The 23,976-nt window shown below is 43.5% G+C and overlaps 1 long non-coding RNA gene across 2 annotated transcripts; it reads right to left on the reverse strand.

Moving 5' to 3' along the window:
* Positions 1 to 2,270: 2,270 nt before the first annotated feature.
* Positions 2,271 to 23,720, reverse strand: LOC141077559 (uncharacterized). Of its 2 annotated transcripts, XR_012227589.1 has the most exons (9): positions 23,192 to 23,720; positions 23,021 to 23,098; positions 22,140 to 22,303; positions 18,662 to 18,886; positions 18,394 to 18,586; positions 18,221 to 18,313; positions 17,942 to 18,140; positions 17,692 to 17,848; positions 2,271 to 2,782 (listed from the first exon to the last, which is right to left on the reverse strand). It is a non-coding gene; the product is annotated as an uncharacterized lncRNA (long non-coding RNA). The 2 variants fall into 2 exon arrangements; XR_012227586.1 differs by having other exon boundaries at positions 18,662 to 22,303.
* Between the last annotated feature and the right edge of the window lie 256 nt (positions 23,721 to 23,976).

The following is a 23,976-nucleotide window of genomic DNA, read 5'->3' on the forward strand; positions in this document are numbered from 1 at the left end:
CATCTGTGATTATTCATCTATATACAGCTCTGGCAAAAATTAAGAGACCACTTTCAAATGTTCAGTTTGTCTGATTTTTCTCTTTATAGTTATATTTTTAAGTAAAATGTAAATTGTTATTTTAGTCTATAAACTTCCGATAACAGGTCTCCAAATTTCCAAGCAATAAAAAAATGGTCAAAATACAAAAAAAACCTGTTCTTTCAGACCTCAAATTATGCAAAGAAATCAAGTTCATAATAATATAGAAACAACAATACTAATGTTTTAGCTCGGGAAGAGTTCTGAAATTAATATTTTGTGGAATAACCATGATTTTTTAAAAAGTTTTCATGCGTCTTGGCATGCTTTCAACCAGTCTTTCACACTGCTTCTGGTTAAAAAATTTAAGCAGTTCTTTGTTTGTTGGCTTGTGACTGACTATCCATCTTCCTCTTGGTTACATTGCAGAGGTTTTCAATGGGGTTCAGGTCTGGAGAAATGGGCTGCCCATGACAGGGTTTTGATGTGGTGGTCTCATTTTTTTTCCAGAGCTCTATATTCAGGTTTTGCTTTCTGTTGTCATGGAGATGAGACTTGAGCCAGGACTGGCTGGTCTCATGAGTGTATCAGTGACTCTATATGATTTCCGGTCATGTGACTTCCTCCTGGTCGTAGGGGATGTGACGCCTTATTGTCTGCATGACAGTGGAGTTGCAGTCATTTCACTGCTTCTCTGACATATGCGGCTGCCCACCCATACTTGTGCCACATGACAAAGGTGGTTAGCGTAGCATCGGGAGACGCAGATACCTGATTGGTGGGAGGTGGACACCCCTATGTCACATGATAGACCCTAAAGCTCACAATCCTTTCACGTTCTTTGCATGCATCTTGTATGCTGTATGTGATTGGTGGGGAGTAGGTATCCTATTAGATATGTACAGTGGGGTACGTAAATTTGCAAAAATTTCTACATTTGTTTTTCTTCCAGTCAGGATGGGGTGCAGAGTGTACATTAATGAAAGAAAAAAAAAAATAACTTTTTTGAATTTACCAAATGGATGCAATGAAAGATTTAAAGGGGCTAAATACTTTCCGTACCCACTGTATGTGTGAATATCTGTGATTGGTGGGGAGTAGCCATGACATCATTGAAACTCCTTTTTGATTGGATATCAAAATTCTTAAATGGTGTAGAATCATAATTTATCTAAATCTCTGGCAAAAATTGAGACCACTGCAAAATTTTCAGTTTGTCTGATTTTTCTCTTTTTAGGTATATTTTTGAGTAAAATGTAAATTGCTCTTTTATTCTATTTATAGACATTGTCTTCGAATTTCCAAGCACTAAATTTTGTATTTTCAGAAGATGAGAAATGGGTCAAAATAACAAAAAATGCAGTGCTTGCAGACCTGAAATAATGCTAAGAAAACAAGTTCATTATCCTTTAGAAACAACAATAGTAATGTTTTATTTTAACTCCGGAAGAGTTCAGAAATCAATATTTTGTGGAATAACCATGAGTTTTAATCACAGCTTTCATGCGTGCTGACATGCTTTCCACCAGTCTTTCACACGGCTTTTGGGTGACCTTATGCCACTCTTGGTGCAAACATTTAAGCAGTTCTTTGTTTGATGGCTTGTTACTATCCATCTTCCTCTTGATTACAATCCAGAGGATTTCAATGGGATTCAGGTCTGGAGATTGGGCTGGCTATGACAGATTTGATGTGGTGGTCCTTCATCCACACATTGATTGACCTATATGTATGGCATGGCACATTGTCCTGCTGGAAAAAACAGTCCTCAGAGTTGGGGAACATTGCCTGAGCAGAAGGAATCAACTATTTTTCCAGTATAACCTTGTATGTGACTTGATTCATACATCGTTTGCAAAGATTTAGGCTAGGTTCACATTTGCGGTTGAGTCCGCAGCGTATCATCCACATTTCCAAACGCATGCAAATGCATGTTTACCCAGCGGTTTTTATCCGCATCATCTTACCCAGGATGGAAAAAAACGTAGCATTTACATGCATGTGTAGGTGTTTATGCACATGCATTCAAAATTTTCATTTTTTTCCAGTAGCTTTTCCCTGACATCAGACACCCAGTAAGCGTGTCCGTGTCTCATGGGATATATATAATTATTTATTTATATAGTGCCATTAATTCCATAGTGCTGTACATGAGAAGGGGGTTACATACAAAAAAAAAAATATATATATATATATATATATATATATATATACACATACACAGTACAGACCAAAAGTTTGGACACACCTCATTCAAAGAGTTTTTTTTATTTTCATGACTGAAAATTGTAGATTCACTCTGAAGGCATCAAAACTATGAATTAACACGCGGAATTATATAATTAACAAAAATGTGTGAAACAACTGAAAATATGTCTTATATTATAGATTCTTCAAAGTAGCCACCTTTTGCTTTGATTAAGGTCGGCTTTCAGGTGGCCTAGGCGATTGTTGTCTTCCTTGAACACTCTCTTTACTCTGTCAGCAATCATCCTAACCCCATCCTGGAAGACAAAGCTTAATTGAAGAAACTTGGGCATGCTTGACCTCTCCCAGGCCTTCTGCTGCTGATGAGAAGACCCAGCAAAAGCAGAGGGAGAGGGGAAAACCTGATGGCCCGGCTGCCTCTTCCCCAGCCTGTGTAGCCTGCAAGGTTGCTCCATCACTGGTGGATGACTGGAACTGCGTCTGTTCAGTGGCTGGTAGATGAGGGGCCGCTTCAACCGAGGAGGCTCCGGGTTGTGTGGTGCTGCACCAGGTTCTGTGAAAAAAAAAAAGAAAAACATTAGTGAAAAAATAAAGTTTGTGTTTTGCTGCTTCAGGTTCTGTGTGGGGGAAAAAATTAAACAGTCAAAAGTAGAGATGAGCGACTTTGCCTTTTTTCGGGTCGAGTTGGATTTCATGAAATCAGACTTTCGCAAAAGTCGGGTCGAAGGCCGCCTGAAAACACGAAACCTAATGCAAGTCAATGGGGAAGAAAAGTCGGCAGTGAATGGAGGACAGGAAACACACCTACAGTGCCCATTTTAGTGCCAAAAACATAAATTCTTGTTAAGCTTGTCAACCTTAATTTACTTTATAATAATAGGCATTGAAAACTGTGGCTTACTTTGCTAAAGTTGTGGGGGGGGGGAGGTAGGGCCGAAGAGTGTCACTGGGCTCCTTTAACACAAGCCACTATTCATGATCCTCTGATACAGCAGAGAACTAGCGTATAGTACAATGAAAAATACTTCTCTTCTTACATCACATGACTGATATCCATTTTAAATTCTCCTATAGCTCCAAAAACGGACAATATATTATTCCATACGGTATTATGGCCACCGCATAGTGCACCATACAGAGTAATGAGGCCCATATATTTCTCCATACAGAATCATTAGTCCCATATAATGTTCGATACAGTATATGATGAGCTCCACATAATGCAACAGTATATGTTGGTCCCCATGGATGAAGCTCCACTGTTATGGGCCCAAATAATGCTCCATATATAATGGGCCCCATTTCTAATGCTCCAGTGTATAATGGGCCCTGTAAATGCTGCTCCAGTGTCTGATGTCCCCCATTTGGAAAGCTCCAGCATGTAATGGGCCTCACGGATGATGCTCTAGTTTACGATTCGTCCAAATAATGCTCCATATATAATCTGCCCCATTTACAATGCTACAGTATATGATGGGCCCCATGGATGATGCTCCAGTGTCTTATGGGCCCAAATAATGCTCCATATATAATGGGCCCCATTTCTAATGCTCCAGTGTATAATGGGCCCTGTAAATGCTGCTACAGTGTCTGATGTCCATCTTTGGAATGCTCCAGTGTATGGTGGGCCCCATATATCATTCTCCAGAGTATAGTGGTCCCCAAAAATTGCTCCCAACCTTTAAAACAATTAAATAAGTCTCGCTAGGGAATCCCTGGACTCCTCGTTGTCCCCATCTTCCATCTCTATGCACTTGGACTGTTTAGGCAGAGGGCGTACAGACGTGATATCGTGCTCTCTGACCAGAATGTCACTGTCAGGAAACACGGAAGACGTCACGGCGGTGGAGCAGGGAGAGGTAAGTATTTCAACTTTGCAAGTGCTGTGATCCTGAGCAAGCAGGAGGGGCCCACTCGTTGGCGACGGCACTGGCACAGGGCCCTTCATAGTATGGCGGTGTGTCTGACACCGGCAGACACTTTTGCGTACTATGAGGGGCCCTGTGCCAGTGCCGTCGCCCATGAGTATGCCCCCCCACCTGCTCAAGGAACCTGCACTTTCATCTGCACCTTCCTCTGTCACCGTGTAAGGTGGTATAGTATGCGGGAAGGGGAACCTGAGTTTCCTCTGGGTCAGATTCTGGCTGTGTAGAGTGTGAGGGGAATGTAGTGGTCTGGGTCAATGTACCAGCAGAATCTAGCAGTGGCTGGGCATCAGTGCACTGGTGGCACCCCCAGTACAGTCGCCACAGTGGCACTACTTTCCTCCTAAGGAGTGTGGTGTCATGCTTGGGAGCAACGAAGGATCTCTATCAGTTAAACCAACACACAACACTGTTCCCAATCCAGACCAGCAGGTAGAGCTCTGAACCTGACTGCTGAGGAGCTGCTCTCTGTGGTTGGGAGGAGAGAAGTTAGGGCAGTCTGTGAAGGGAAGGGGAGCTGGAGGATGAGGAGAGTTAAGGCTCACTCCTAGCTGGAGCGCAAGGTCCGTATTCCGGTCTCCCGAGTTTGTAGGGACACGGATGGTCCTGCAGCAGAAACCGGAGGAAGTAGCAGATGTAAATGATCTGTTCCCAACTAAGGCTCGGAGGCCCCAGCAGCGACGTGTGTGAGCCAGAAGGAAAAATCTACGGCTGCCTGACATACAAGAAAGTTCCAAAAGAGAGTCAACAGGGGGAACTTCAGTGAACTCAGTACTGCGAGTACCTCAGATAAGCGCTAGAACGGAGGCCACACTACCTATCTGCAGAGAGAGAATTCCTAATTTGCTTCCAGGCTGACCAACTCCTCCATCTGTACTCTGGGTCCTGGACGGCACTTACCAAGTACAGTAAAGTACAGGTAAAGGAACTGCATGACTGTCATCTTTCTCCTGCGCCTGGCGCACGGCTCTGCTACAACCTGCACTGCACACCATCTACCAACTCATCTGCCCTGCGACTACGGCCCTACCTGTGCAGGGCTTCTACATCTTAGCTGCACCACATCTGTCACAGAGAAGCGACAATGCAGCGCTGGTCAATCTGATCAGAAGTCACAGGTGGTGTCACGTATCATTCACCTATAAACGTTATTTACCCCTTTGCATGGACGCCCAGGGCCACGGACCGGGTCACCACCACCGTGACACATCCCTCAAAGACAACGGCCCGGTACCGATTAACCCCACTGCCCTGGCTGGCGACCCACACTCCATGTCAGATTCATCTTGGACTGGGGAATTCACGATTTGACTTGATAACCCAGGCATGGTATGTGAGAAAGCTACATGGACTAATGTGAAGTGTGGCCTGCTGCATCATTCACTTTTGGTGGGGGTGAAACTTCAGAAGAGGAGGGCATATTAGCTGGAGTCTGTTTCGGCAATGTAAGCCAAAACCAGTTCCTGATGCTCCGGCTTTAAAAGCGGTTAACCTACTCCCAGAAAAGGTAGCCTTCCGGAGCCAGCACATGACGCAGGCTCAACACCTCTGCCTTAGCTGTTATTGTGCTTTTGCCACTACCAGCAGATGCAACACCACCATCAGAACCAGCTGAGCCCCCCCACGCCCATGTCCATGGCCTCTTCCACCATACTTCGAAATTTTGGAGAAAAGGTACCCAAAATAACATATATGGTTCTGTATCAGAAGCGTACAGCTGTATACAGTCAAAGGATAATTGTAAATCTCTGTATATTTCATGAGTCACACAGAGACGCTCACAGGTTCAGTATGGATTAGACAAGAATATAAAAAGTAGAAAAGGGTACAGTATCATCAGATAGCAGGTATATATAGTATAGGTGAAACATTCTAAATCCGTATATATTTCAGGAGGCAGACACAGACGCTCAGGCTCAGTATGGATTACAACACAATATAAAAAGCCGTAAAACGGTAATGGATCTGAAGCGTACAGCTGTATACATTGTAGGGGTCATTGTCAATCTCAGTATTTATTTCCAGAGTCAGAAACAGACTCTCACTTGGTCAGTTTGGATTAGACCAGAATATAAAAAGCAGTAAATGGGTAATGTATCACAAGCGTAGAGCTGCATACAGTGTTGGGGTAGTTTTTAAATATACATATAAATTGCAGGAGTAACCCACAGACTTACACGCTCAGGATGGATCACACCACAATATAAAAAGAAGATCCGCAAGAAATAATCACACATGTGGGCCAATGTTCCAGGTGTCAATGAAACACTTAGAGTGGTGGGTGGAGGAGCACTTTCTGACAGAAAGGGTAGAGTATCAGATGCCAGGTATATATAGCATAGTTTAAACATTAAAAATGTACGTCTATACAGTACAGACCAAAAGTTTGGACACACCTCATTCAAAGAGTTTTCTTTATTTTCATGACTATGAAAATTGTAGATTCACTCTGAAGGCATCAAACTATGAATTAACACATGTGGAATTATATAATTAACAAAAAAGTGAAACAACTGAAAATATGTCTTATATTCTAGGTTCTTCAAAAGTAGCCACCTTTTGCTTTGATTACTGGTTTGCACACTCTTGGCATTCTCTTGATGAGCTTCAAGAGGTAGTCACCAGAAATGGTCTTCCAAAAGTCTTGAAGGAGTTCCCAGAGATGCTTAGCACTTGTTGGCCCTTTTGCCTTCACTCTGCGGTGCAGCTTACCCAAAACCATTTCGATTGGGTTCAGGTCTGGTGACTGTGGAGGCCAGGTCATCTGGCGTAGCACCCCATCACTCTCCTTCTTGGTCAAATAGCCCTTACACAGCCTGGAGGTGTGTTTGGGGTCATTGTCCTGTTGAAAAATAAATGATGGTCCAACTAAACACAAACCGGAAGGAATAGCATGCCGCTGCAAGATGCTGTGGTAGCCATGCTGGTTCAGTATGCCTTCAATTTTGAATAAATCCCCAACAGTGTCACCAGCAAAGCACCCCCACACCATCACACCACCTCCATGCTTCACGGTGGGAACCAGGCATATAGACTTCATCCATTCACCTTTTCTGCGTTGCACAAAGACACGGTGGTTGGAACCAAAGATCTCAAATTTGGACTCATCAGACCAAAGCACAGATTTCCACTGGTCTAATGTCCATTCCTTGTGTTCTTTAGCCCAAACAAGTCTCTTCTGCTTGTTGCCTGTCCTTAGCAGTGGTTTCCTAGCAGCTATTTTACCATGAAGGCCTGCTGCACAAAGTCTCCTCTTAACAGTTGTTGTAGAGATGTATCTGCTGCTAGAACTGTGTGTGGCATTGACCTGGTCTCTAATCTGAGCTGCAATTAACCTGCGATTTCTGAGGCTGGTGACTCGGATGAACTTATCCTCCGCAGCAGAGGTGACTCTTGGTCTTCCTTTCCTGGGGCGGTCCTCATGTGAACCAGTTTCTTTGCAGCGCTTGAAGGTTTTTGCCACTGCACTTGGGGACACTTTCAAATGTTCCTATCTTCAAAAAGGGGAAGAAGGTGGACCCAGGCAACTATAGGCTGGTGAGTCTGACTTCTATACCAGGAAAGATCTTTGAACAAATTATTAAACAACATGTATGTCAGTACCTGGATAAGAATGAAGTGATTAAACAAAGTCAGCATGGGTTTTTAACTAATAAGTCATGTCAGACTAACTTAATTTCCTTCTATGACAGAATCACGGCTGGGACTTGCCGGGTCTCGCTGTTTGAGGACATCGCAAAACCAGGGATTGGAGAAGCAGGAAGCTCATCTGCATATTTCCAGTGCATTCTGGGAAGAGGAGAAGAGTCGCGTTAAGCCGATCGATCGCTGGGACTTGCCGGGTCTCGCTGTTTGAGGACATCGCAAAACCAGAGATTGGAGAAGCAGGAAGCTCATCTGCATATTTCCAGTGCATTCTGGGAAGAGGAGAAGAGTCGCCTTAAGCTGATCGATTGCTGGGACCTGCCAGGTCTCGCTGTTTGAGGACATCGCAAAACCAGGGATTGGAGAAGCAGGAAGCTCATCTGCATATTTCCGGTGCATTCTGGGAAGAGGAGAAGAGTCGCCTTAAGCTGATCGATCGCTGGGACTTGCCGGGTCTTGCTGTTTGAGGACATCGCAAAACCAGGGATTGGAGAAGCAGGTAGCTCATCTGCATATTTCCAGTCGTTTCCACCCATCATAGACTGCATCATCAATAGCAATATGGAAGAGAAGAAAGTCCACATGGTCACCTGCAACACATGCTACATGTTTACGGATCTGCCGACCCAAAAACTCAACTTTACCTGTCAGAAGTGCAAACTTGTTGCTCTCTTAGAGGAAAAGGTGCAGGGACTGGAAGAAAGAATAGCAACATTGAAAGTAATTAAAGAACATGAGGACTTCTTGGATGAAGCAGAAGCAACCAACCATTCAGGATACGGAAAGTGAGAAAAGCTTCAGAGCACATACAGAGGCTGAAAAGTGGAGCCATGTGACGAAAAGAAGCAAACAGATCAAGTGGTCATCACCACCCACACAACTTAGCAACCAATATGAAGCCCTCATGCTGGAGAACGAAAATGGCACAGCTCAGAATGATACCGTATCTACAAGAGAAGACACACTATCAACAAAAGAAGTTACTCTGTCAACAAAAGCGGAAACAAAAGACACTCAAAAACACGGGGGCACAGAGGCAACTATCTGCAGGCCGGACATAACCGCACGAGAAGTATACTGCCTCCCAGGAGCAAAAATCAAGGATGTGGCCAACAAGATACCAACTATCCTCAAATCAAAAGGACGACTACCCTTTCCTACTGATACATGTAGGCACAAACGACACGGCAAGAAATGACCTACCAACTATCTGCGAAGACTTTGAAATTCTGGGGAAGAAAATAAAGGAACGGAACGTACAGGTTGTTTTCTCATCAATCCTCCCAGTCGATGGTCAATGGCATCAGAAGATTGAATAGGATACTAGAGGTGAACAACTGGCTACGACGTTGGTGGAGGCAGCAAGGATTTGGATTCTTGGACCATGGCGTGAATTACCTCTACGATGGACTTATCGCAAGAAATGGGATACACCTCACCAAACCTGGGAAACACACATTCCTCCAGAAGACTTGCCACAACTCATCAGGAGGGATTTAAACTAGAAGAAGAGGGAATGGGAGGAAAAACAGCAGACAAGAACATGCAGCAGAAGGACAAACTAATCAAGGATACAAGATGTGGTAAAGAGGACCCAAGATAGGGTACTCAGAAGGAAGCTAAGAAAAAGGAAGAAAAACTTCTTTCCTGAATGCTGACCAATGCAAGAAGCCTGACCAATAAGATTAAAGATCTGGAGTTGGTAATGTATGAGGAAAAATACGACATAGTAGGAATAAATGAGACATGGCTAGACGACAGCTATGACTGGGCGGCTAACTTGCAAGGATATGATTTGTTTAGGAGGGATCGTAAAAAAAAAGTGGGTGGAGTCTGTCTATATATAAAGTCCACTTTAAAGCCCATACTAAGAGAAGATATACAAGAGGGAAATGAAGAGGTGGAGTCTCTATGGGTGGAGATACAAGGAGGGAAAAGTAATAAAATCCTAATAGGGGTTTGTTATAAGCCACCAAATATAACAGAAACCACTGAAAATGTATTATTGAAACAAATAGACAAAGCAGCAAATCACAATGAGGTGATTATTATGGGGGACTTCAACTACCCCGACAGACTGGACTGGGAAACTGAAACCTGCGTATCTCAGAAAGGAAACCAATTTCTGTCAGTGACCAAGGACATTATCTCACAACTTGTGCAGGGCCCAACTAGAGGGACAGCCCTTCTGGACTTAAAATTAAGCAACTGGCCAGATAGAATAACAGAAGTACGAGTCGATGGGCACCTAGGGAACAGTGGCCACAATATAATACAATTCCACTTGTCCTTCAGTAAGGTGCCCTGGGAGGGGGTTACAAAAACGCTGAATTTCAGGAAAGCAAAGTTTGATCAGCTTAGAGTGGACCTTCGCCGAATTGATTGGGACAATGTCCTCAAAAATAGGAGCACAGAAAATAAATGGGAAATATTTAAATCAGTTTTACACACCCACTGCGAGCTAGCCATACTGTACAGAAATAAAAGGGCTAGGAACAGGAGAACACCAATGTGGCTAAATAAGGATGTAAAAAGGGCAATAAATAACAAGAACAAGGCATTTAAGAAACTAAAACAAGAAGGCAATGAAGCATTAAAAAGTTAGAGAAAAAAATAAAATGTGTAAAAAACAAATACATTTAGCAAAAGTGGAAACTGAGAGACTCATTGCTAAGGAAAGTAAAAGAAACCCCAAACTATTCTTTAATTATATAAACAGTAAAATGATTAAAATTCATGGTATCGGCCCTTTAAAGAACAATGAGGGTGAAATCATAGAGAGCGATGTGGAAAAAGCAAATGTTTTAAATACTTTTTTCTCAACAGTATTCACACAGGAAAAGGATTTGCCAGGGGAAATGCAGAGTGATAATGTAAACTCCCCATTAAGTATTACCTGCCTAACCCAGGAAAAAGTGCAGAACCGCCTTCGTAAGATTAAAATTGACAAATCACCAGGCCCTGATGGCATTCACCCTTGGGTATTAAGGGAGTTAAGTAATGTGATAGACAAGCCTCTATTCCTTATATTTAAAGACTATAGAAACAGGGTCTGTTCCTTTTGATTGGCGGCAAGCACATGTGGTACCAATATTCAAAAAGGGGTGTAAAAGGGAACCTGGAAACTATAGGCCGGTAAGCTTAACATCTGTTGTGGGTAAAATTTTTGAAGGGTTTATAAGGGATGTCATTTATCTCGACTTCTCTAAAGCATTTGACACTGTCCCACATAAAAGATTGGTAAGTAAGATGAGAAAGCTTGGGCTAGGGGAAAATGTGTGTAGATGGGTAGGTAGCTGGCTTAGTGATAGAAAACAAAGAGTGGTTATTAATGGTGCATACTCAGATTGTCCCAGGGTCACTAGTGGGGTACCACAGGGTTCTGTATTGGGCCCCTTACTATTTAATATATTTATTAATGATCTAGTGGATGGCTTACACAATAAAATATCAGTATTTGCAGATGATACAAAACTATGTAAGGTAGTTAACACAAAGGAGGACAGTTTGCAACAACAGACAGATTTGAGTAAATTGGAGAATTGGGCTGAAAAATGGCAAATGAGGTTTAACACAGATAAGTGTAAGGTTATGCACATGGGAAGGAGAAACAGATGCTACAATTACTTACTAAATGGGAAACTGCTGGGGAAATCAGACATGGAAAAAGACTTAGGCATCTTAGTCAATAAGAAGCTAAATTGGAGTGCCCAGTGTCAGGCAGCTGCCACCAAAGCAAATAGGGTCATGGGATGCATTAGAAGAGGTCTGGGGACACGAGATGAAAACATAATTCTCCCTCTGTACAAATCACTTGTCAGACCACACTTGGAGTATTGTGTGCAATTTTGGACGCCGGTGCTCAAGAAAGACATTACTGAACTTGAAAGGGTTCAAAGGCGGGCTGCTAAAATGATAAATGGAGTTGGTTCACTACAATACCCATAAAAGGTTATCAAAATTAGGTCTATTTACTCTAGAAAAGAGAAGACTTAGGGGAGACCTAATATATACAGTGCCTACAAGTTTGGACTGTAGATCAGCCTGGAAGTGTGAAATGCACTGCAGCAAAAAAGAATGTTATTTCTTTGTTTAATTTTTTTTTAAATTGTGAAAAGTTTATTCAGAGGGTCATTTATTATTCAACCCCTCAAACCACCAGAATTCTGTTTGGTTCCCCTAAAGTATTAAGAAGTATTTCAGGCACAAAGAACAATGAGCTTCACATGTTTGGATTAATTATCTCTTTTTCCAGCCTTTTCTGACTATTTAAGACCCTCCCCAAACTTGTGAACAGCACTCATACATGGTCAACATGGGAAAGACAAAGGAGCATTCCAAGGCCATCAGAGACAAGATCGTGGAGGGTCACAAGGCTGGCAAGGGGTACAAAACCCTTTCCAAGGAGTTGGGCCTACCTGTCTCCACTGTTGGGAGCATCATCCGGAAGTGGAAGGCTTATGGAACTACTGTTAGCCTTCCACGGCCTGGACAGCCTTTGAAAGTTTCCTCCCGTGCCAAGGCCAGGCTTGTCCGAAGAGTCAAGGCTAACCCAAGGACAACAAGGAAGGAGCTCCGGGAAGATCTCATGGCAGTGGGGACATTGGTTTCAGTCAATACCATAAGTAACGTACTCCACCGCAATGGTCTCCGTTCCAGACGAGCCCGTAAAGTACCTTTACTTTCAAAGCGTCATGTCAAGGCTCGTCTACAGTTTGCTCATGATCACTTGGAGGACTCTGAGACAGACTGGTTCAAGGTTCTCTGGCCTGATGAGACCAAGATCGAGATCTTTGATGCCAACCACACACGTGACGTTTGGAGACTGGATGGCACTGCATACGACCCCAAGAATACCATCCCTACAGTCAAGCATGGTGGTGGCAGCATCATGCTGTGGGGCTGTTTCTCAGCCAAGGGGCCTGGCCATCTGGTCCGCATCCATGGGAAGATGGATAGCACGGCCTACCTGGAGATTTTGGCCAAGAACCTCCGCTCCTCCATCAAGGATCTTAAGATGGTTCGTCATTTCATCTTCCAACAAGACAACGACCCAAAGCACACAGCCAAGAAAACCAAGGCCTAGTTCAAGAGGGAAAAAATCAAGGTGTTGGAGTGGCCTAGTCAGTCTCCTGACCTTAACCCAATTGAAAACTTGTGGAAGGAGCTCAAGATTAAAGTCCACATGAGACACCCAAAGAACCTAGATAACTTGGAGAAGATCTGCATGGAGGAGTGGGCCAAGATAACTCCAGAGACCTGTGCCGGCCTGATAAGGTCTTATAAAAGACGATTATTAGCTGTAATTGCAAACAAGGGTTATTCCACAAAATATTAAACCTAGGGGTTGAATAATAATTGACCCACACTTTTATGTTTAAAATTTATTAAAATTTAACTGAGCAACATAACTTTTTGGTTTGTAAGATTTATGCATCTGTTAATAAATCCTGCTCTTGTGTGAAGTTTGAAGGCTCTAACCTATTTGCATCTTATCAAACCTGCTAAATCTGCAGGGGGTTGAATACTACTTGTAGGCACTGTATGTACAAGTATATCAGAGGGCAATATAGAGTTTGTACCAAGGACTGTGACAAGAACAAGGGGGCATTCTCTTCGTTTGGAGGAAAGACAATTTCTGCACCAGCATAGAAGAGGGTTCTTCACGGTAAGAGCAGTGAGGCTCTGGAATTCTCTTCCTGAGGAAGTGGTGATGGCCAACTCAATGAATGAATTTAAGAAAGGAATGGATGCTTTTCTTGTGAGTAACAGCATAGAAGGTTACGAATAACATAATATTATAGGTAGATGGTTGACCCAGCTTAGGGCCGGGAAGGAATTTTTTTCCCTATGGAGAAAATTGGCTTCTAGTCTGTGGGTTTTTTGCCTTCCCCAGGATCAACAATGCAGAGCAGCTGCACTAAAAATAGGCTGAACTAGATGGACATAAGGTCTTCCTTCAGCCTTCAAAACTATGTTACATTTTGGGTCGACAGACGGGTCCTTTTTTCTGTCAGGATTGATCCAGCAGCACTTAAGACTCTTTTGGATAGCACACTAGCAGCAGGGCAAGCGAGCTCCTGTAAGTCATATTGTGCCAATTCAGGCCTGGTGTCCAGTTTACAGGCCCCATAGTCAAAGGGGAATAACCTGTGAGGGAGAACATCGATATGGGAGGAGTTTGTAACCATAGATGACAACCGCTGTCTCCTGTCACTTTCAATCGATGCAGTATTACCAGTCGAGTGAGTGGTACTTGAAAAAAAAAAATCAGTCTACAACATGGTCATGAAACCCCTGTCTCCAACACCATTTCGGATGTGTGCACCACGAACACCTCTTCCAGGTTGCCCCCTACGGCTCGTGTGAGAACCATCACCGCTGCTGTTTGCTGGGAATGCCTCAAGCAAATGGTTTACCAGAGTTGCTTGTTTGTTAGCCAATATTAGCTCTAGGTTCTCCTGTGGCATGATGTTTTGGAATTTTCCTTTATAGCGTGGATCCAGGATGCTGGCCAACCAGTAGTCATCGTTCATCATTTTGGCAATGCGGGGGTCCCTTTTTAGGATCTGCAAGGCATAATCTGACATGTGGGCCAATGTTCCAGGTGTCAATGATGCACTGCATGTCTGCCTTCAAACTGCCTGCCTGTGTATCCTCCCACAAATGCATTACAGCCTGCCTCTGTTCGCACAGCCTCTCAACCATGTGCAGAGTGGAGTTCCACTTTGTTGCAACATCGATAATTAGGCGGTGCTTGTGAAGGTGGAGCAATCGCTGCAGCTTCTGCATATGACTGGAGTGTACGGGCGACTGGCGGATGTGCGAGCACAGTCTTCACACCTTATGGAGCAGGGATGTTAACTCCGGATAATTGAGGAAGCACTGCACCACCAGATTCAAGGTGTGAGCCAGGTAAGGTATGTGTCTGAGTTTTGAAAGGGCTATGGCTGCCACAAAATTCCGGCCGTTATCATTAACTGCCTTGCCTGCCTCAAGATGTAGACTGCCCAGCCATGACTCAGTTTGTCGCTGCAAGTAGTCAGCCAGTACCTCCGCGGTGTGTCTGTTGTCACCCAAACACATCATCTTCAACACAGCTTGCTGACGCTTACCACTAGCTGTTAGATAGTGGGACACCTCATGTGCAACACTGGCAGCTGCAGATGGAGTTCTCGTGCGACTGCGCTCTGTGGACGAGCTTTCTCTTCTGGTAGAGGAGGAGGAGGGTCGAACGCCTACAGCCAACTGTTGCCTATACCGTGGGCTAGGCAGCACTGTCCCACTGCAGCTGTCCCCTGTGGACCCTGCATCCACCACATTAACCCAGTGCGCAGTGATGGACATGTAACGGCCCTGGCCATGCCTACTGGACCATGCATCTGTTGTGAGGTGCACCTTTCCACTCACTGATTGCTTGAGTGCATGGACAGTCTTCCACATGCAGGTGGAGGGCTGGGATGGCTTATCGAGAAAAGTGCCAACTGGGTAGGTCATAGCGTGGTACTGCGTAGACCATGAGCTCGCGGAAAACTTCGCTTTCAACCAACCAGTAGGGCATCATCTCTAATGAGATTAGTTTGGCAATGTGGGCGTTCAAACACAGTGTACGCGGATGAGAGGATGAGTACTTTCTTGTCCTACTCAGAGTCTCTGGTAGGGTGAGCTGGACTTGAGAGCTGCATATGGTGGAACTAGCGGTGGACATGTCAGACAAAGGGTTGGTGATGGTGTTGGTTGTCTTGCTGCTGGCCTAGATTCAGTCTTTTGTAGCAATAACATTGTGATTCCCTGACTGCTTTGGCCTTGCTACGACACCTCAACATTTGCTGCTGCTGGTGTGCTAACCGGTGGGCTTACAGTGGGGGAAGCGATGTAGCGTTGCTGACTACCTTCATTCGGAGTAGGTGCACATGTGGTACGTGAGGTCTTGTAGTCCGTCCATGCTTGCAAGTGCATGGTGGTTAAATGTCTAAGCATGCAACTGGTATTCAAATTTCTCAGATTTTTGCCTCGACTAAAGGTCTTTGCGCACTTCTTACAGATAACCTTGGCCTGATCATTAGGATTTTGTTCAAAAATGTGCCACACTGCACTCTTCTTACTATGGAAGACATTTTGAGGCCTTGCACGCTGTGCTAATTTGACCGTCGGGCCAAGCTGTCCTGCAACTCTTTTGGTTTTTGTAACCTGTTTTTGGACTGCTACGGGCCTGCCAGCTAACAGCTGTTGTGATGTCAATGCCTGCTGCGGATCCTCCTCCTCTTCTGAGCTATTGGCAGCGGCACCCTCTTCCCCCAATGGATGCCAATCTGGGTCAACAACTGGGTCATCCATCACCTCCTCTTCAATTTCGTGTGCACCTTCCTCTGTGTCACCGTGTAAGGTGGTATAGTATGCGGGAAGGGGCACCTGAGTTTCATCATGGTCAGATTCTGGCTCAGTACACTGCGAGGACAATATAGTGCTCTCAGTGAATGTACAGCAGAAAAATCTAGTAGTGGCTGTGCATCAGTGCACTCCATGTCAGATTCATCTTGGACTGGGGAATTCACGATTTCACTTGATAACCCAGGCATGGTATGTGAAAAGAGCTCCATGGAGTAATCTGTAGTGTGGCCTGCCGCATCCTTCACTTTTGGTAGGGGTGAAGGACACAAGGAAAGGTGTTGTTCCGGACCAGGAGCCTCCACTGACAACTCAGTGCTTTTAGTTTTTGAAACTTCAGAAGAGGAGGTGATAGAGCTGAAGGCTGTGTCAGCAATGTAAGCCAAAACTTGTTCCTGAAGCTCCGGCTATAAAAGCGGTTTACCTACTCCCAGAAAAGGGATCCTTGGAGGCCTTATGGAGCCAGACGATGACGCAGGCTCAACACCTCCTGCCTTAGGTGCTATTGTGCCTTTGCCACTACCAGCAGATGCACCACCATCAGTACCAGATGGCAACCCACGGCCTCTTCCACCATACTTCCTCATTTTTGGGAAAATGTACCCAAAATACCACCAGCTATATGGTACTGTAAAACAAGGTACAAGGTGTATATAGTATTGTGGAGAATTTGAATCTCCCTAGAGATTTTAGGAGGCAGAACTATTATCTCAGGCCCACTATAGATTACACCTCAATGTAACAGACTGAAATTGGCTGGTATATGACAAAGTACAAGGTGTATATAGTATTGGGGAGAATTTGAATCTCCCTAGAGATTTTAGGAGGCTGACAACGATGCTCTCAGTCCAAGTATGGCAGCAGGCAGCCTAATTAGCAGGACTGCTGCACACAAAAGTGTGGAAAAATGAACGCTTGGTAACTGTGCAGAAAAGAGGAAGAAAATTATTTTTGCTTTTAAAAAAGCAGTTTGCACAGCAATGCAGCTATCAGGGAGCCTTATAAGGCAGCCTAATAACCAACAGAGCTGATGCACAAAAATATAGCCTCCCCTGTCACTGCACACTAGCTGTTGTATTGTACAGTGGAAATTGCTACCAGCAGAAGCAGTTTTTTTGTTCTTCCCTGCCTAACGCTCTCCCTTATTCAGAATCAGCAGCAGTAAGATGGCGGTCGGCTTGCACACCCTTTTATAGCCCCTGTGACGCCACACAAAGCAAGCTAATCACTTGCATGCCCTTCTCAAAGATGGTGGTGACCGCTGCCCATGTCATCACATTGCCCACAGTGTGCGTCCTCCATCATTGGCTGAAAAAGGGCACTGGAAGCATCAATTGAAACGCGACTTTGGCGCTCTGGTCGCCGACCTCGTGGCCGTCCTCACGCTATGGTCGGGTTTCATTTCATGAAACTCGACTTTAGCGAAAGTCGGCGACTTATGAATTTGACCGACCCGTTTCGCTCAACTCTAGTCAAAAGAAAAAAAAAAAAAATCTATACTTGCGTTCACTGAGCAGGCGCAGGCCTCGGAAAGGCAAGGTCCCTGTGGTACTTTTATTTTCTGAATCTTGCAGTAGAACCACTTCGAACCCAAAGCTCCTCTCTCATGTCCTTGTTGAAGCGGTCCTTCATCGAGCACCAACAGATTTTGATTCATTTCACTGTGAAGGGGAATAAAAAAAAAAAAAAATTAGAAAACAATGCACATCTAGTCACAGGTTCACTGCCGGTCCAGACCACAATGCAATACTTGCCAAAATCTGTTCTGGCACGTGGCATGGCACAGTCCCAACCAGGCAGAAGCGATGTTGCCACTTGCTCCCTGAGCCGTCGAGTGACCACACTGTCGGAGTGATGACGGTCATGGGTGTCCCACAACGGTACTCACTCTTGCACTAGATGGATGAGTTGTTCGTTATCCATATCCAGTGTGGCTTTTTCCCGTTGTGAAACCTATAGATAAAATTCTTTTTTTCTATTTTAAGTAAAACTGAAAAAAATTGTATTACAACTCTGATGAAAAAGATACTTACACCCCGTCTTTCCTCCTGAGACACATGAGCCCGACAACCCTGGGAAGATTCCTCCCCACTGGACTGCTCCTGCTGTTCATCAATGCTATGTACCTGTAAAGAAATTAAATGATTTAACACATGTGGAGTATCGCCAGTCAATACATACCATCCAGTAAAGCGAATGTGATTACATAATCTTTGTCCAGTCCACCCTGGGAAGAAGTTTGTTCTTCAGTTTAGGACATGGTTGAAGAGCAGACAGTACAGGCAGTAGTCCAACACCACAGCAATCAGCACAGGCCTGGGACAGACAGCAGCACCAGGAGAGGACCACTGGAAAACTGCACCAGGAGACACCCACTGCGCCAGAGAGAATCGGCCAGTCTACAAGGAACAAAATGCATTCAGAGAGACAGACCTTTCCAAAGCTTCTATACTTACATACAGTCTTGTCCTCACCACGACTGAAAGCAGCACCAGGAGATGAAATGGAGAAAACCGCTGCACCACAGAGAATCGGTCAGTCTACAAGGAACAGAAAAAGCATTCAGAGTCAGACAATTTCAAAGCTTCTATACTTACATAGACTGTCTTGTCGTCACCACGACAAAAAGCAGCACCAGGAGACAAACTGGTGAAACCAGCTGCACCAGGAGCCAACCACTGTACCAGGCCAAGCGACACCTTTAAAATTAAACAGAAAAAAAAATTAATAGAAAGTACAAACAGCAGTGAGGGAGGGTGACATTTTCTAAGGTTCTATACTTATAGCCAGTGTTGTATCTTCCAGAGAATTATGACCTTGCTGTGTCCACACTTCCTTTTATAGAGCTCTCAATTATCAGGTAGATTAATCATTTCCTGGACCAACTAATTAAAAAAAAGCATGCATATAGAACGCACGTGCATACGCATGTCCTTGCATACACAAATGCGTTTCCATAGACGGTAATGCGTTTATTTGATGCACTCCTCCCCATTCCGCTTCCAAAAATCCAACATGATGCGTTCGTAGGACCCGGTCACACTGATAAACAACGCATGTGTACGCTGATGCATGCGAACTGATGCAAACATATGCACCAGCGTACACCATGTTAAAGATAGGGAAACATGACGCATGCTGATTGCTGCGCATGAAACGCTGCGCAAACACGCTAATGTGAAACCAGCCTAAGCTGCCCAATTCCAGCCTTGCTGAAGCATCCCTAGATCATCACCGATCCTCCACCAAATTTCACAGTGGGTGCTGTGCCTTGTTCGCCTCTCCAGGTCTCCATCTAACCATTAGACAACCAGGTGTTGGGCAAAGCTGAAAATTAGACTGATCAGAGCAGATTACCTTACTCTAGTTCTCTATGATCCAATCCTTATGGTCTTTGGCAAACTTCAGTCTGGTTCTCCTTTGCTTCTCATTGATGAAAGGCTTTTTTATAGTTTTGCATGACTTGATCCAGCCTCTAGGAGCCTTTTACGAACTGTTCTTGCCATGCACTTCACCCCAGCTGCCATTTGCCATTCCTTTTGTAGGGCACTTGATGTCATCCTGTGGTTGCTGAGTGACATTCAAATAAGATGATGGTCAATCCCGGTCAGTGGAGAGTCGTTTATGCCCTCTGCAGGTCTGCAGCTTTGTTGTCCCGAATGTCTGCTGCTTGACCTTGTTGTAATGGACTCCCATCTTTGAAATTTTAAGGATGGAGGCAACATGATACTCACTGTATCCCTCTGCTAGTAAAGCCAGAATTGAGCCCTCCTTTCCCTCACTCAAGACTTTTCTTTTCAACTCCTTTTGCATCGTTAAGTTATTTTTTCATTGCTATTACTTTTGGGATATTACTAGCACTTGTTTCCTTGTTTTGCCATCCAGCTTGTCCTTGCAAGAGGATTGTGAACACCACAGCAGGATTTTTTATACTTTCATTAAATAAGATTTTGTTCAGGTGATCACCTAATCAGAAGCACATTAAGTAGAATGAGGTGTACTCTGGTTGGAATTCAACTGACACTGGAATGGAGTGGCTGTCAGGTATGTAGAGAAAGTGACTTTTATAAAACTCTGCAGTGGTCTCTTAATTTTTGCCAGAGCTGTATATTATTCACTTGCGCTTTAGATGATGTCCAATTTATCTGTATAGAGACCTGGGATACTGTGCTTTTGTACTGTGATGATAAGAGTTTCATATTTTCTGTATTGAGTGGCGGACCAACATAGTGATTGTGTTTTTTATGTGAACCACACTTTACCAAGTATATACAATAGAGCAAAAGGGGTTTATAATGACCTGTAATGAGTTGAAAAGTTGTAATTTTAGCAATGGCAGAATACACTTTAACTGAACTACCCTGAACTTGATGTGGTCATCTTTAATCATAGTCCAGGGGGTCTGGACAGGGGACAAAAAAGTATTTTCATCAAACAAAGTTATTAGCAGTGGAGCAGGCTATGGGAAAGCTCTTACTCTTCCTTCAAAGTCACCATGTAAGAATCCTTTTGGACAATCAGGTAAGTGGTGGCCTATATAAATCATCAAAGGGGAACCTGGTCTGGGCCTTTGATGGAGGTGGCAAGACACATTTTCAGGTAGCAGAGGACCATCTCCTTTCACTAACAACTCTCCACATAAAGGGAAAATAAAATTGCAGAGCAGTTTTTATGAACTGAAAACACTAAAACGAGGAGAATGGGTGTTGAATCAGTCAGTTTTCAACCAGATTGTGTGTATATGGGGCCTCCTGAACATAGACATGTTTGAGAAGAAATGGAACAGGATAGTGAAAATTTTTTGTTTTTGACCCCCATGTGGAGTCCTCAGGTAGTGAATGCCTTCTTAACTCCTTGGGATTACAATTTGGCCTATGCATTTTCCCAAGTGATTCTAATCCCAGCAATCCTGAGGAAGATCTGAAAGGACTGAGCTAGGGTTATACTAATTAGCCCATTCTGGCCCAGACGGTTTCCCTGGTAATGTCGTTCACCGATCCTTGGGTGCTTCTGGAAATTCAGGATCTTCTCTCAGAGGGGCTGGTCCACAATCCCCAAATAGCCAGTCTGCACTTGATGGCATGGAATTTGAGAGGGTATTATTGAGGGACAAAGTACTTTGCTCCTAATTTGATTTCCACTGTACTTCAGAGTAGGACAGCTGTCACCACTATAATTTATGGTAAGACGTGGAGAAAATTTCTAACCACCTCCAAGGCAAAAGTGGATGAAGGGTACCAATTATTGCCATTTCAGATTTTCTACAAAAGGGTCTAGAAGGGGTTCTTTCTACCAGTATGCTTAAGGTCCAGGTTTCAGCAGTGGTAGAGTCTAATTAGACTGATTCACCATTTGAACCTTTACAGTCAAAATCACTCAAGATCCTCTTCTTCAAAACTGTTCTCCTAGTTGCTTTAACTTCAGTTTGCAGGGTTAGTGAATGTCAGAGTTTGAAGGTATATAACCCAACTTTTGTTATTGCTTTCAGTTCTGGTTAGAAACTTGCAGCACTCTGGCACCCACCTTACCCTCAGGTTAGTCCGGGAATTGCACATAGGATAAGTAGGCGCCGGAAAAGCTGCCATGACACCTACTGGCTATTGGGCACTCTGCAGTGAGGATGATATGTATATCACCTGTCCCAGGAAGGGAATACACACACACAACCTTTGATCCATCACTGCCAGGGTTCCCCCAATACCACCAGGATGCTTTGCCGCCACTAGTTCCTCGTTTGATACAGGGTCAGGAACCAACCCAATAGGTAGCATGTTTTGACATGGAGTATGTGTCAGTTTGATCATAGAGCAAAAGAATGAAACAAGTAAATTTATAAATTTTCTCCAGAAAATATAGTCAGTATTTACAAAAATACAAATATGTTACAAAAGGAGACAAAATACAGTATGTACAAAAAGTTACAAATAAAAGGGAGTAAAATAAGGAACTTACTACATCTCAGTAACTGGTATGATGTGTCGATGAGGGGAGTTCCAAAGTCTTAGTAAGGTTTTGCCTTGTATAGTAACAGGAGCTGCAAAACCTAAGGGATCGTACAGACTGTTGATGGTAGACAGGACAACTCTGCGTGTGAAAGGCTTTTCTTCCTAGCTGACCTGAAAAAAATTAAGTGTCTGACTGTAGATTCCAGAGAAAAAGAAATCCGGCCCTCCCAAATGCAGAAAAAAATAGTTTAGTTTAATTCACAGCTTAATAATCCACATGGTGTACATTCTATTTGTTACGTTTCGGTCACTATCATGGACCTTCTTCAGACTGTTTACAGTGTAGAGGAAAAAAAAACAAAAAATAAATTAACAAACATAACATACAACTGATTTCAAAATGACATTTCATAATTCAGTAGAGTCATATTTGAGCTAAAGCTACATAGAAGCACATGTTACACATGAATGAACATTTATGTAAAACGGATTCCAGCCCCAAAAGGACGGATTAACTCCATCATATAGAGGGAAAAAAATATAGACTCCCTATCCGGACATCAGACATGTTATACCTTACAGAGCAAACAGAGATATATTCAAAAAAATACCAGGAGAACTTGGATCAACCAATAGATGGGTTTGTAAAGAGAACATCATGAGTGGTTTTATTATCTAAACATTCAATTTGCCTCAGAAGGAGACGGTAAATTATTCACAAAATAGACCATAAAGACCTGCAGCGTTTGGTAGCAGGATAATAGGGAAGTGGAGAAAAAACAAAACAAAACAAAACACAACAACAGGGAACAGGGGTATGGAAACACTCAGAAGTGCTTATGGACACAATTTGAAAAAGAAAAGAGAAAAAAAAGGCATAAACCTTACCAATGGCAAAACCTGTTAATATTCCAAAAAAAGACACTGTGGGTTCAGAATAGCGTGTAGTAACGTAGGCAAGCTGCTCTGTAGAGAGACAATGGACAAGATAGTCCTGTGTGAAACACTCAGTGCAAACAAAGCTGCTAACAGTCATAAACCATTATAGGTAATGCTTACCATGTGGAGCTGTGAGGAGAGCAGGAGGAGGAACAAAGCGCTGTATCGCTATGGTGCAGTGCACTAGTTACAGCTGTGTCTGGTTGGGGTTAAATATCCAACATGAGTGCATGCTAAAGCGCACCTGTGTGACCTGGCAGAAAGTGGCCGGAAGTGAGGAATCGAGCGCTCTCTGAAGTGAAAGCCGGAAGTGCCTCTAGCAAGATGGCGGTGACAGGAAGTAGTCAGTGAAATGCTGGGTGAAGTGCAGTTCAGCTGTATTCGTGAGAGTCACGGTGTCTGAGCAGTTCAATACGGCGAGACACAATATACTGTGGGAAGAGAAACATATTATAGTGAATATACAGATTAAAGTGCGGCATAATATATGTAACAGACCAAATAATGGGCAGCTTGATAGTGTCAGAATAGAAATAAGGTCAGAAGGTCCTGAGATAAATATGAAGAAAAATGTAAAGAAAAAGGAAAATAAGGAATGAAAAAAATAAATGAAAAAAATTAGAATATAAAAATAATGTAAAAATAGAAATAAAAATAGGAAAAAAATAAGACTACTGAATTTGAGAAAAATGACGAATACTGAATTTGAGAAAAACTAAGTAAAAATAAAAAAATAAGAATAAAAATTAAAGAAATATAAGTAACCATACCCCTTCCCAGGAGTATTCTCTACCACGGTTGCTGCTGAGAATGAAACAAGCATATTAGATAGGAATACACTATTAGCACAATTAAAATAGACTCATAATATCGTATTCTCTATTTAACCCTTTTGGTTCCATAGT

The sequence above is a fragment of the Dendrobates tinctorius genome, unplaced genomic scaffold (assembly GCF_039654945.1).
Source record: "Dendrobates tinctorius isolate UK_male_01 unplaced genomic scaffold, ASM3965494v1 ptg000015l, whole genome shotgun sequence".
Lineage (NCBI taxonomy): Eukaryota > Metazoa > Chordata > Amphibia > Anura > Dendrobatidae > Dendrobates > Dendrobates tinctorius.